The 12,444-nt window shown below is 36.8% G+C and overlaps 1 pseudogene; it reads right to left on the reverse strand.

The window, feature by feature from the left end:
• Nucleotides 1-2,209: 2,209 nt before the first annotated feature.
• The window catches only part of LOC122059993, a 12,781-nt pseudogene continuing 2,546 nt past the window's right edge, over nucleotides 2,210-12,444 (reverse strand).

Genomic DNA, 12,444 nt, shown 5'->3' on the forward strand with positions numbered 1-12,444 from the left:
TAGCCAAGGGAACTAAACAGAATGCAGGTTTGTATTCACCTTTACCTATTCCCCATCCGTCTTACTTGCATATAAGCATGGATTTTGTGCGCAAACTACTCTTCTACTTGGAAAAATAAATAATTTGATCATGGTGATAGTTGAACAATTCCTTGTCACAAAACTTTTGATGTTGCTTAACATATTGCTATTATATTCTTCAAGTGGTGCAACTACAAGGGTTACCGGAAACTATTCTCTTCATCGCGGTGTCAATTTTATGAGTTATTTCTGGAAGACTTTGCGGATGAAGAATTATATTTTTCAACAATCCTTTCACCCACAAATTGACGGACAAAAAAAGGTGGTAAACAGGAGTATGGACAATTTGTTGGTTGTTTCGTTCGAGACTATGAGAAAACTTGGCAAGCCATCCTCCACATTGCTGAATTGCTTATAATAGCTCAATGAACAAGACAACATGACATACTAAATTTGAGATACTTTTTCGAATTAAACCTCGACAGCCTATCAATCTTGTTCCTCTTCCACACCAAGCTCAAATCAGCCTTAAAGCTGAGGAATTCATAATTATTGCACATATTACAGAGACGCATGGAGATATTCAACGATTGAGGCAATAATGTTCATAAGGCTACAACTGATCGGCATTGGTGCTATGTGGAGTTGCAGCTGGGTGACATGGTGATGGTCAATATTAATCCCAAGAGATTTCAATATGGCATCAACAAAAAACTCCACCCAAGATATGTCCCCACAAAGGGCTGAAAAGGGTGGGGCAAACACTTATGTTCTTCAGTTGCTAAATGATATGGCTATAACCAATGTCTTCAACGTGGCGGATCTCCATATGCATATGTGACATCACTCAAATGATGCGGAGGAGGTTAAGGTCTTGGATGACACATACACGATGACTTGACGTGGAGGAGGTTATCACTCTTCCTCATCAAATAGAAAGGCCGCCCAACAAATCCACACAGATCCACGTGGATGATTTCAACTTCTCAACCTAGATTTATATGAGTATGGCATTTCTTTCACCCATTCATCAGGGATGAATGATTTCAAGATGGGGAAAGATGATGCAGAATTGAAGACCTACCAGCATAGGAAGTCCAATGTAGCCCGATTCTGGTTTGAACAGGCTTAACATGGCATTGGTCCACTTTGATTTATTTCAAGTTTGATCTTGATTTATTTTAAGCTGTTTTGGTTTAGTTCTTGACACAGTATTTCAATAGGTTCTATTTAAGTTGGTTTAGTTTTAATCTTACCTTATCTTAACTTATTTTAAGTTGTTTAGTTTTAATCTTATCTTCATTTTTTTTTTAATAGAGTTTAAGAAAGGTGGAACTACTTGTAAGGGAGGTCGGTTAGAAGTATCCTAGTCCGTTTACACTTGATATTTAATTTCTTTTATAAATAAGAAGCAGAACAACATTGCAGCCCACAGTTTCATTTTTACAGATTTATGTCTTCTCTTGGTTGTGGTGAAGTCATAGTTGCCCCAGCGCCAAGGCAAACCAAGGCAGTGGAGGGTTGTCTAAGTGCTTAAGCGAGAAGGCGCCCGCCTTAAGGTGAACAAGGCGACCAAGTGTTATTTTTTATTCTCCCTATTTTTTAACATTATTTAGTAAGCTATATATACCTTGTATCATAAAAAAACAAGATTAAACAACATCAAGTCAGTTAAAAATCAACATTTAGCCATATTAAATCATAAAAAACTAACATTAAGTCATATTAAGTTATAAAAAATCAAAATTTAGAGAAATGCTCTTATTCTATAATAAGTTTGACTGGTCAAATAATATTATTTTTACATGAGACTTTTTGTATTAGTTATAATATAAAACCAACTTTCCAACAAATCTAAGATTACTTAAATCTGAGTTGTAATGACAAAGTTATGCTCCGGTCAAACTTATTTTTAAGTGCGCGAATGCTGTTAAAATCGCTTGAATGAAAATAATTTTATGGGTATCAAAACAAAAAAATTATTTTACATGACTTTTGGTTATTAGCAATGTTTTAACATGAAAGAATTTATAAAATTTTTATAATTGAGAAAAACCCCAGCATTTAAAAGTTGAAAATCGCCCCTATAACCAAAATCCAATTTTTATTCTTGGACTGAGGGTTGACTTTTTATCCTTTTGAAATTTGATTTTTAAACTATTTTTATTGGATTCAAATAGGGGGCATTTGCTTATTTATGAATAATATCTTAAGTAAATGAAATAACAAATATAAAAATCATGACGCCTTGGCGACGCTTTGACAACTATGGGTGAAGTAGTATCTTGCCTTGTGGTTATTCAAGGTATCGATTGGTGATGAAACCAGTCAGACCTTGTGGTAGGAAGCCCAGGTTGCAACTCTCTTATTGTATGTTCTTCTTTATCAACTCCATTCAAGGTTACACAGCAAGCTGTGATTCTATACCTGCAACCAAACCAGCAGCAACCTATGATACACTTTTACTATTCTCTCTGAAATTTCTGGTAAAAGATCATTGACAGGTTAGATCTGCATTCCGATTCAGCAGAAATCATTTGGTCAGTACTCTAAACACATTCCTCCAATCAGGTTTTTGATTTTTCTGATTGAATGCTATAATCCTAATCTGAGTTGGAGTCATCACTTGCTATTTTGGGTGAGAATTTAAGAATAGTTTTGTTGAGTCTGATTTCTGTGGCGGGAACATACACTTAGTGCTGATATGCAATCTGAAACCTGATCGTCCAAAAGATAAGTTGGCTAGTCAAATGTAGGCTTTCTACTCCAACGACAACTTGCCCGATACAGAATCGGAAACCCGATTGTCCAAAAGATCAGTTGACTGGTCAAATGAGAGGTTGCCTACTCCAACAAGAAATTACCCAATTCAGCAAATCTAACCTTTGGATCTTGCTGATCTTTTCAGCACCTACCTTAGACCTCAAGAGGACCACTAGGCCAGTGTTATCAAGTATTCTGACTTCCGGATGTTGTTTGGTGACACTTCTTTTGAATTCTAGAATTGTTTTCTCTGTTTATTGATTTTGTTCTGTTGGTGCTGATAATGTAGGAGTAGATTATAACAAACTAACCCCCACAGTTTATAACCTCAAACAAGACAAATAGAACTAGGAAACAAAGAAATAAGACCCTCAAATAAACCCCTAAGGATACAATACCAATATAGGAGTAAAACCAGCCCAAAACCCAACCTGATAGGAGAGAGAGAAAGACCTGTTATAGAGCTGGGAGAGAGAGGTGCGGCCAAGTCTGTAAGACTCCAATTGAGCTGCACTCTTGGGCACAGGTAGACACTAGGGAGGGTACAAAAACCTAAAAATTTAAGACTTTTAATGGACGATCGATAAGATATTTACCTTCTTGACTTTCAGACCTCGGAGAGAGAATCTTAAGATTTCTACAGGTATAGCAATTGGGTGATTTGAACAGCTTCAAGAAGAGGATTAAATAATCCTATCGTGCCTTCTAAACAACCCTTAATAGTAGCTCCTTGATCAGATTCACAATAGAGAAGAAGAGAGAGATCGCATAAAGAAAAGGGGGGGAGAGGAAGAAGAATCACACAACCCTCAAGTTCTCAAACATTCAAACTCAATTCATCTTTTTCAAATCTATCTAATTAGAGTACATTAGCTCCTCAATATAAAGAGGGCAGACTAGCAGTCATAACCTAACTAGGAGTTAGACTCCAATTAGGTTAGACCTAACATAATAAGAGTTAGACTCCAAATAGGACTAGACTAGATCTCTAACATGGAGTATGACTAGAACTCCAACATGGAGTAAGTAACTAACTAGACATTCACTAATAGGGAAACCTAAATTGACTCAAACTGAAATAATAAAGGAAATAGACTCAAAACATGACTCTAACTAAACTAATGAATTAAATCATATTTTCCTACTTTCCACTCATATTTTAGGCACATTAAAGTAGCCAATTACAAAGAAAACCCGTGGGATCAAAGGTCCAACACACACATAACTCAACCCAAGGCTTATTTGCAATAAAATAAGCCCATTAAGTGACTTATCTACATCAATTCCTGTGATGTTGAAAAAAACTCGTCCACGAGTTGTGTAGAATGGGAGAATCAACATCAACCGATCAATATCCATCTTTGTCTGTATGAAGTCACCATCAAAGCCATGATCGAATGCTATAAAATCCACGATGAGAAGTTCATAAGTAAAGTAGTGACTCAAAAAAATAAAATCGATCGGTTCACTGAAGAAATCAACCGATTCAATTTTTTCCCCAAGTTGATCTTCAACTTCTAACGATGTCATCTCATCTTTTACCACTGGTGATTCATCTTTTGATTCGTCTACTTATTGTTCAACGGCTGAGATCACATAGTTGATGATAGAGTGTACTTGGGTTTTGAGTTCATCAAGCTTCACTCGTATCAATTGCATTTGTTAACAAATATCCAATAAAAGGTCTAGATCCATCGGCCAAATTGATACCAAATTGATGGAAGGTGAATGGAGTTTCGTTTCAGTAAAGCAAGGGATCCTTCGGCTCTGATACCACTTAATGTAGGAGTAGATTATAACAAACTAACCCCCACTGTTTATAACTTCAAACAAGACAAATAGAACTAGGAAACAAAGAAATAAGACCCTCAAATAAACCCCCAAGGATACAATACCAATATAAGAGTAAAACCAGCCCAAAACTCAACCTGATAGGAGAAAGAGAAAGACCTGGTATAGAGCTGGGGAGAGAGAGGTGCGGCCAAGTCTGTAAGACTCCAATTGAGCTGCACTCTTGGGCGCAGGTAGACCCTAGGGAGGGTACAAAAACCAAAAAATTTGAGACTTTTAATGGACGATCGATGAGATATTTACCTTCTTGATTTTCAAACCTAGGAGAGAGAATCTGAAGATTTCTGCAGGTATAGCAACTGGGTGATTTAAACAGCTTTAAGAAGAGGATTAAGTAATCCTATCGTGCCTTCCAAACAACCCTTAATAGTAACTCCTTGATCAGATTCACAATAGAGGAGAAGAGAGAGATCACATAAAGAAAAGGGGGCAGAGGAAGAATCACATAGCCCTCAGGCTCTCAAACATTCAAACTCAATTCATTTTCTTCAAATCTGTCTAATTAGAGTACATTAGCTCCTCTACATAAAGAGGGTAGACTAGCAATCATAACCTAAGTATGAGTTAGACTCCAAGTAGGATTAGATCTTACATAATAGGAGTTGGACTCCAAATAGGACTAGACTAGATCTCTAACATGGAGTAGGACTAGAACTCCAACATGGAATAAGTAACTAACTAGTCATTCACTAATAAAGAAACCTAAACTGACTCAAACTGAAATAATAAAGGAAATAGACTCAAAACAGGACTCTGACTAAACTAATGAATTAAATCACGTTTTTTCTACTTTTTACCCATATTTTAGGCCCCATTAAAGTGGCCCATTACAAAGAAAACCCGTGCGATCAAAAGTCCAACACACACATAGCCCAACCCAAGGCTTATTTGCAATAAAATAAGCCCATTAAGCGACTTGTCTACATCAATGGTTTCATATATCAGAACCACATTATCCATGCTCCACCAAAACGTTGACATTCTGGTCAATTGTATTGTTTCCACTTTCCACATCCGAGTGCAAGTGTTCTTTTAATTTCAGCAGTTACTTCCATGTTTGTCTTTCAAACACATAGGATGAGCTATGACTTGTGAGGAATTAAATTGGATTTGCCAAAAATATAAGTTCTAAGAGAAAAAGAAAGGGGTCAAGATATTCTACGTCGGATTGAATTTATTAGAGTTGTATAGGCATGCCACATTCATTTCGTTTCTTCTACCAAACTAAACCAAGATAAATGATATTGCAATGACTACTTTCTTGATTACAATTCTATGTTTTACTCTTGATTGTACCCCTCCCAAAGCCTTTTGTTGGTGTTGTAGCAGCTATTTTCTCTGTTGCAATAAACACACTTTATTCTATGCTTTTATGCTTCTAAGTGTCTTTAGGGTGAATTCATTGTAATTTAAGGCTTTCAAATCTATGTTGCCTTCTCCTTTTCCTTCCATTTCTACTTCTCCTCCTCCTCACTAGCACAAGATGGGTACCCTCATTAATAGTGGGAGTGGCAGCAGTTGCGCCAGGAGAAGGAGCTGATGCAATACTACAAAGAAAATGTCCATCAACCTCTACCAATAAGTCCCTAGTAAATAAGATCAAGTAGAGAGGTAAAACTCATCTTACAACACAACTGCAGTACATGGATATAACAGTTTCTAAGCCTAAGTATGAGTTCCCATACAATAATAACTAGTAATCAGTATTTAGTACATGAAAATTCTTACAAGAACCAAGATCACCCAGACAAGAAAAGAAACATCAGAAACCGATAAACCAAATCCATACCTATCAAAAAGGAAACATTCGAAACAAATAAACCAATTCCATACATGTTAGAAACTGCAGAGTGCAAGCTCACGGAATATGGCAATATGCAGATGTTCCATAATATTTTGGAGTTTGTGATGCAGGGCAATTCATCAACGCTAGCGCCACTTGATTACACCGTGTGCCTTCATTGAGAAGTATTTTCACAACTCAAGGTGGAAACTTTCCCACTTCTTGATGGGTCAATGCCGATATCTTTATGGTGGACATGCAAAGACAGTAAAGCTAATTACAGGAAGTAAACTCTACTGTTTGACAGATCGCAAATCAGGTTATATTTTGTCATAAGCTGCAGTGTGATTCTCTTTATCTTTCTCATTTCATTTGATTTAGTTTTGACGGTATGCTTTGAGTTCACAATTCAAATTTGTCCAGTTGCAGACTTGTACAACTAAGACTTTCATGATCTTTCATGATTAGCATGATTTATCGTTTTCTCAGAAATTATATGTACATGTTTTTCTTTTGAGTTGATAACTTTGCATTCGAAAATTTCTCACCCACCATCTTCTTTGTCCTGATTTTGTCCACCTAATGTATTATTTCACTATTGAAAGCATGTTTCTAATTATCCAAGTTTCCCTAACCTTCCGAAGTGGTTAAAGTTTAAGCTGGATGGGAGATCCTGAAAGAAAAAGAAAAAGCAACATCACTACAAACGGCCCACAAAAATCTACTAAACTACCACCTCTGCCAACCAATAAAAAGGCTGATTGTTAAATGATCATCTCCAGTAAGATCTTATAGCAGCAAAAATCTTCCATGTTAACACCAAAGTAGACCAACTCCTTAGCATTGTTGCCTGCTGGCCTGTAAGTTGTCTCTGCATGGTTTTTAGAAGCCTCTCTAAATTAAATTCAGGGAAACTAAAGCTGTAACATGAAACCAAAACAGAGACAGTCTGCACTCCCACAGCACAAACTCGAAGTTCACCATGGAAAATTCAGGAAATTAAAATGAGAACCAGAAGAGAAAAAATCATTACTTTAAGCAACTTTTTACCAAATTTATAGTTCTATTGAGCTAACATAGTGTTAGTGCAGCCCATTAGCTTCCCTCATCCAACCCTTGAGGCTTTTGTAGGTTCGCAGCACCCAGCCTCCGCAAAGACAATTTTCTTCCTAAATACAAAAAGAAAAACCCTGACACAACTGCATGTTAAGGGAACACCGGAACAATGGCTTAAGCTCAACGAAACTATGAAAACAAAACACCCAAACCCTTAACAAAGAGAGAGAGGTATAGAAAAGATGAGAAAAAAATACCGTGATCAGACGAAGACGACAATGGAAGACGCCTCGGAGTCGAGACAACAAGAAGGGGATTGATCGGCCGTCTGGTTCACGAAGACGATGGAGGAGGAGCCCTCAACCGATGACTCAAGGAAGGAAGAAGCAGTGAAGGCAGCATTCTTACACTGTGTTAAGACTCAAGAGAGGAAAGTAGTGAACCCAATAAGGGCTGTAGCTGAATAGAATTGGTAGGAATATTCTAATTTGAAATTACACAGAAGTCCTAGTTTTATGCCGAGATCGAAAAAACTGAAAGGCAATGACCCGATTCCTCACATTATGACCAAGAGTGTGTAGGAATAGCACAACTTGTTCCTCAATGGACATTTGCACTGTATCTCTAAGATTTCCATGTTCTCTTAAAATATAACAAAATCTACAGAAACACTCTTGATTCATTCGAATTTGGTTCACACAATCTTGAGGTCCCCCTAAAATTATTCGGTTAATGTATTGTCTTCTCTCATCATCCATATTCACTGTTTTCAGTCTAGGGAGACATGCAGTACATAGGATAGCAAACATGGAGACTAGGATTGACGATATAATGCCAAAAATGGCCGCTTTGATCTTCTCTTGTGGTGGCCACATCGTAGTCTCATTCTATGATTTTTAATTATAAAAAATAATTAGCACATGCAACAATGTTGGATGCTTGAATATAGTAAAGGACATTCAAACATTCTAATAATAAAATGAACTTCTCACCTGTTCACAAGATATAAGAGCTATTCGTCGCACTTTCCTCCGAAGAATTCAAATCTCAATCGCAACAAATGATTCATGTCTTCATCAAAATAAATAATCTAAATAAAATTTAAAGACAACATATTAGAATCTGAAACTGGTACCACATCCCATATACAAGAAACTAAGCCTACCTACACTGGCAATTTTAAGGATACCCACTTCTATTTTAGGGCTTTGGAGGTGGAAACTTGCAATTAGTGTGCATATTTTCTTCATTATCTTGGTCAAAATTGATAGAGAGATAGTTAACAGCATATTTGAGTGCAATCCCATCAGGTTCTCCCTCTCTCAACAAGAATGTACATTCCTAATATAATGCAACAGTGGTTGAATAATCAATTTTGACCACTTTCATTCATTATAAAAGCTCAGCAGATAGTGGGTCTGATTGGTATCATACCCCAAATTTGAAGCATTCTTAACCCATACTGTGTGTATGAGTCATCTAATACTTAGTTTTTGAGATCAACCCCCCTCTACCTCAAAACGGGGGCTGTCAATGAGCATCCTAGATATGCTGTGGGAGGAACATTTTGACCAAACACATTCCCGGCATCCAGTAGAAACAATGGTTGACTCAGTGTTAGCCAAGGATCTCATCTTAGGGAGGGCAGCAAATAGGCTTTCACAAGGTTTGTTTCTCACTGAGTAGTGATTACACTGAATAAGGTCTCAACCCTCCCCTCAAAAGAGTTGACTTCCCAATTTAAAACTCTAAATTCTGACTTCAGATTTTGAAATGTTGTGGAATAAAAACCCTTATATCTTAATGTATGAAGCTATAGCAAGAATATTTCCAATGAAACCTCTTTCACAAACCCTAAATATAATTCAATAAATAGTAGACTGAAGGATAAGTAATTAATAATAAAATTTAAACAAGCCACAGAAAGATGTGCGACAGCCCTTCTCAAAATTCTTAGTGATTCTTTGTCCTTAACGTGCTTGATAATTGTCAAACTTGCCACATACATTCACAACTGAAAAACAATTTTACTGAGTCAATAGTTTCTTAAAAAGGACCATACAAGATCCACCTCTCATGGAATGGCATGAGGGAATGTCAATGAAGGAACCAAGTTGATAATTTAGGCTATTGTTTTCTTTACTTCACATGAAAATATTAGAGTGAAGTGAGTAACTACACTTCAAATTCTTTTATTTTCTTAAACAATATTTAATCAAACTAAGTAATAAATCCATGAGGTGGGTTACACAAATCACAATAGTAACACTAAAAACACAACCACCTCCACATTTTCAATGATGCAGAACTATACAGACAACTCTCTAACTTGCGAAGGACGCTAATCAGACGAACTAATGAGATGTTTCTTTGGACCACGAAAGTTCCCATGATTCATCCATGGCTTCCTTGGTCATGTTTGTTGGGACTTCTTCCCCACTTGCTCTTCCACAGAAGAAGAGACTGAAAATGTGAGGATGAGGATGAAGAGAACTAAAAATGTGATAAAGATCTTCGCCACCTGAAACATTGTCTCTTTAGATCCTTACCGCTTTGGCCTCTGGCAAAAGAATGCTAAGCTATTTTGGGAGATGTTGAGAGGGACTACTGAACTCCTTTATTTATACCAAATGGAGTCACTCAGTCACCCAACAAACACCTTTGCTTGGACTTCAAGGGTGAAATCATTCTGGGCTATATATATATATATATATATATATATACCCTTTTATTAATTTCTGGGCTAAGTGGTAGGGTTGGTTAAAGTCCAATGTTTGCAATGATTCCACTTGCTTTAGTATTTGTCTACTGTATATAAGCCAAATACATTCTAAAGGTAGTCTACTGCTTTAGTTTGACAGGCTTCAACAAATTTAGATACAGCAGAAGATGGTTCTTAACCCATCACATGGTTGCATCAACAATAAAGCTTCTTTGCCCAAACAGTAGTCTTACAGAAATAACCCTTCTTCTCCCTCCCCAACCCCCCCCCCCAACCCACAAAAAAAAAAAGGAATTTCAGACACAAACAAAGCTACTGAAACTCCAATCTCACCAAAAGGGCTAACAGATATGACAACAGAATTAATAACAAGAGAAGGTTTCAACTAAATTAGGATTTAATTTTCAAAGAGCTTCACATTCCAAGTTTAAAAAAAAAAAAATCAAAATTTCCAAGAAATTCTGCCCACCCCCCCCCCCCAACTCTCTCTCTCTCTCCAAAAACAAAATTAGATAGTTAAGTAAACCAACAAGATAGCATCAGACATTAAACCATAGAAACAATATGTTGATGAGATTGTATCTGGCCTTTAATTTTAGAAGAATAGTGATTGAACAATGACATAATATAGCAATAGGTAATTACTAAATCATAAGTACTAAGGATACGAACATGTACACAGAGAGAGAGAGAGAGCACAAAACTGAAAGCACCCCATGTTTCACACAAATATGTCGACCCATGGTTCTAATATTGTTACGAAACAATAACATATTAATAAGTCTGTTTTTTTATAAAACCTCAAAACAGAGCTGCAATAGCCAACATACGCACTCACGTTGTTGAGATCCGGGAGTAAATGGAAAGAAGACAGAGGCTTCAGTTCGAATAGCTCCAGATATCGCCCTTCAACCCGCCGGCTGCTCCTGAGAGAGAGAGTGAGACAGAAAATCAGCCGAATCTCAGTACTAACAAACCGAAAGCAGCGAGTGAAAGAGGGAGAATCGTACCAGCCCTGAGATGAACGACGAGAGGAGGACAGAAGGACGAGGCCACAGATGATCGGCTGGGAAGAGGGATGAATGAGATAAGGAAGCGACTGTTCCCGATTGCTTTTCCAAGTTGGTTTTAGCGACAAATATTAGGGTAAAATTTCAGTCCATTTTCCGGAAAAGGGTAGCTCTTTGGTAAAATTTTCCAGGCTCCGTTTGTTTCGGTGTTGAAAATTTTCCACGTAAAATTAGTTTCTCCGTCGTTGGTTTCATATATTGGAAATTTTTCATCAGGTAAAATTTTACCAAACTCTTAATGCCGTTTGGTATCGTTTTTGTTCCAGAAACACCGTTTCGTATCAAAAACGAAAATTTCAGTTTCTATGTCAAAACGCAGTTTTTAAACGAAAAAATTGTGTTTCAAAATTTCAGATTTTTATCGAGAATTTTTTTTTTTTTTTTTTTTTGTAAAATGGAACGAAATTGGGAATACAGAACTCCATTTTGGAGTTCCATCCAATCTCGTTTTTTCAGTTTTTTTTTCACTTTTTGTTCCAAAAAAACAGAAACGGACCATAAATGCACCAAACAGAAGATTCCGTTTTTTCGTTCCAATAGAACGAAAAAACTCCAAAAACGTATTTTTAGAACGATACCAAACGGGCCCTTAGGGCTGTTTGATTTTGTTTCTATTGTTTCTGTGTCTAGAAACAGGAGAAACAATTTTTCCCGTTTCTGTTCTAAGAAACAATTTTTTTACCTAAAAAAAGTGTTTGATTTTTTTATTTCAAGAAACGTTTTCAGTAGATTGGAAAGTATATACAAACTTTAGTTGAACCATTCTCCCATGTCGAAGTTGTAATGATTCATACAAGCACGAAGCAAAACTCTCAAAACCATATCATTTGGCTGAATTGGCATATCCTCTATCAAATTCCTTGCCTCTCTTAGGTGCCCTGCTCGGCGAAGCAGATTAGCGACGCATCCATACTTTCCAATCAATAGATTGGAAAGTATATACAAACTTTAGTTGAACCATTTTCCCATGTCGAAGTTGTAATGATTCATACAAGCATGAAGCAAAACTCTCAAAACCATATCATTTGGCTGAGTTGGCATATCCTCTATCAAATTCCTTGCCTCTCTTAGGTGCCCTGCTCGGCCAAGCAGATCAGCGATGCATCCATAGTGTTGAAGCTTGGGCTTTACATTGTATACTCTCCTCATAAGCTTAAAACACATCAAATTCATTAGAA

Source organism: Macadamia integrifolia, chromosome 13 (assembly GCF_013358625.1).
Source record: "Macadamia integrifolia cultivar HAES 741 chromosome 13, SCU_Mint_v3, whole genome shotgun sequence".
In the NCBI taxonomy this organism is placed as follows: domain Eukaryota; kingdom Viridiplantae; phylum Streptophyta; class Magnoliopsida; order Proteales; family Proteaceae; genus Macadamia; species Macadamia integrifolia.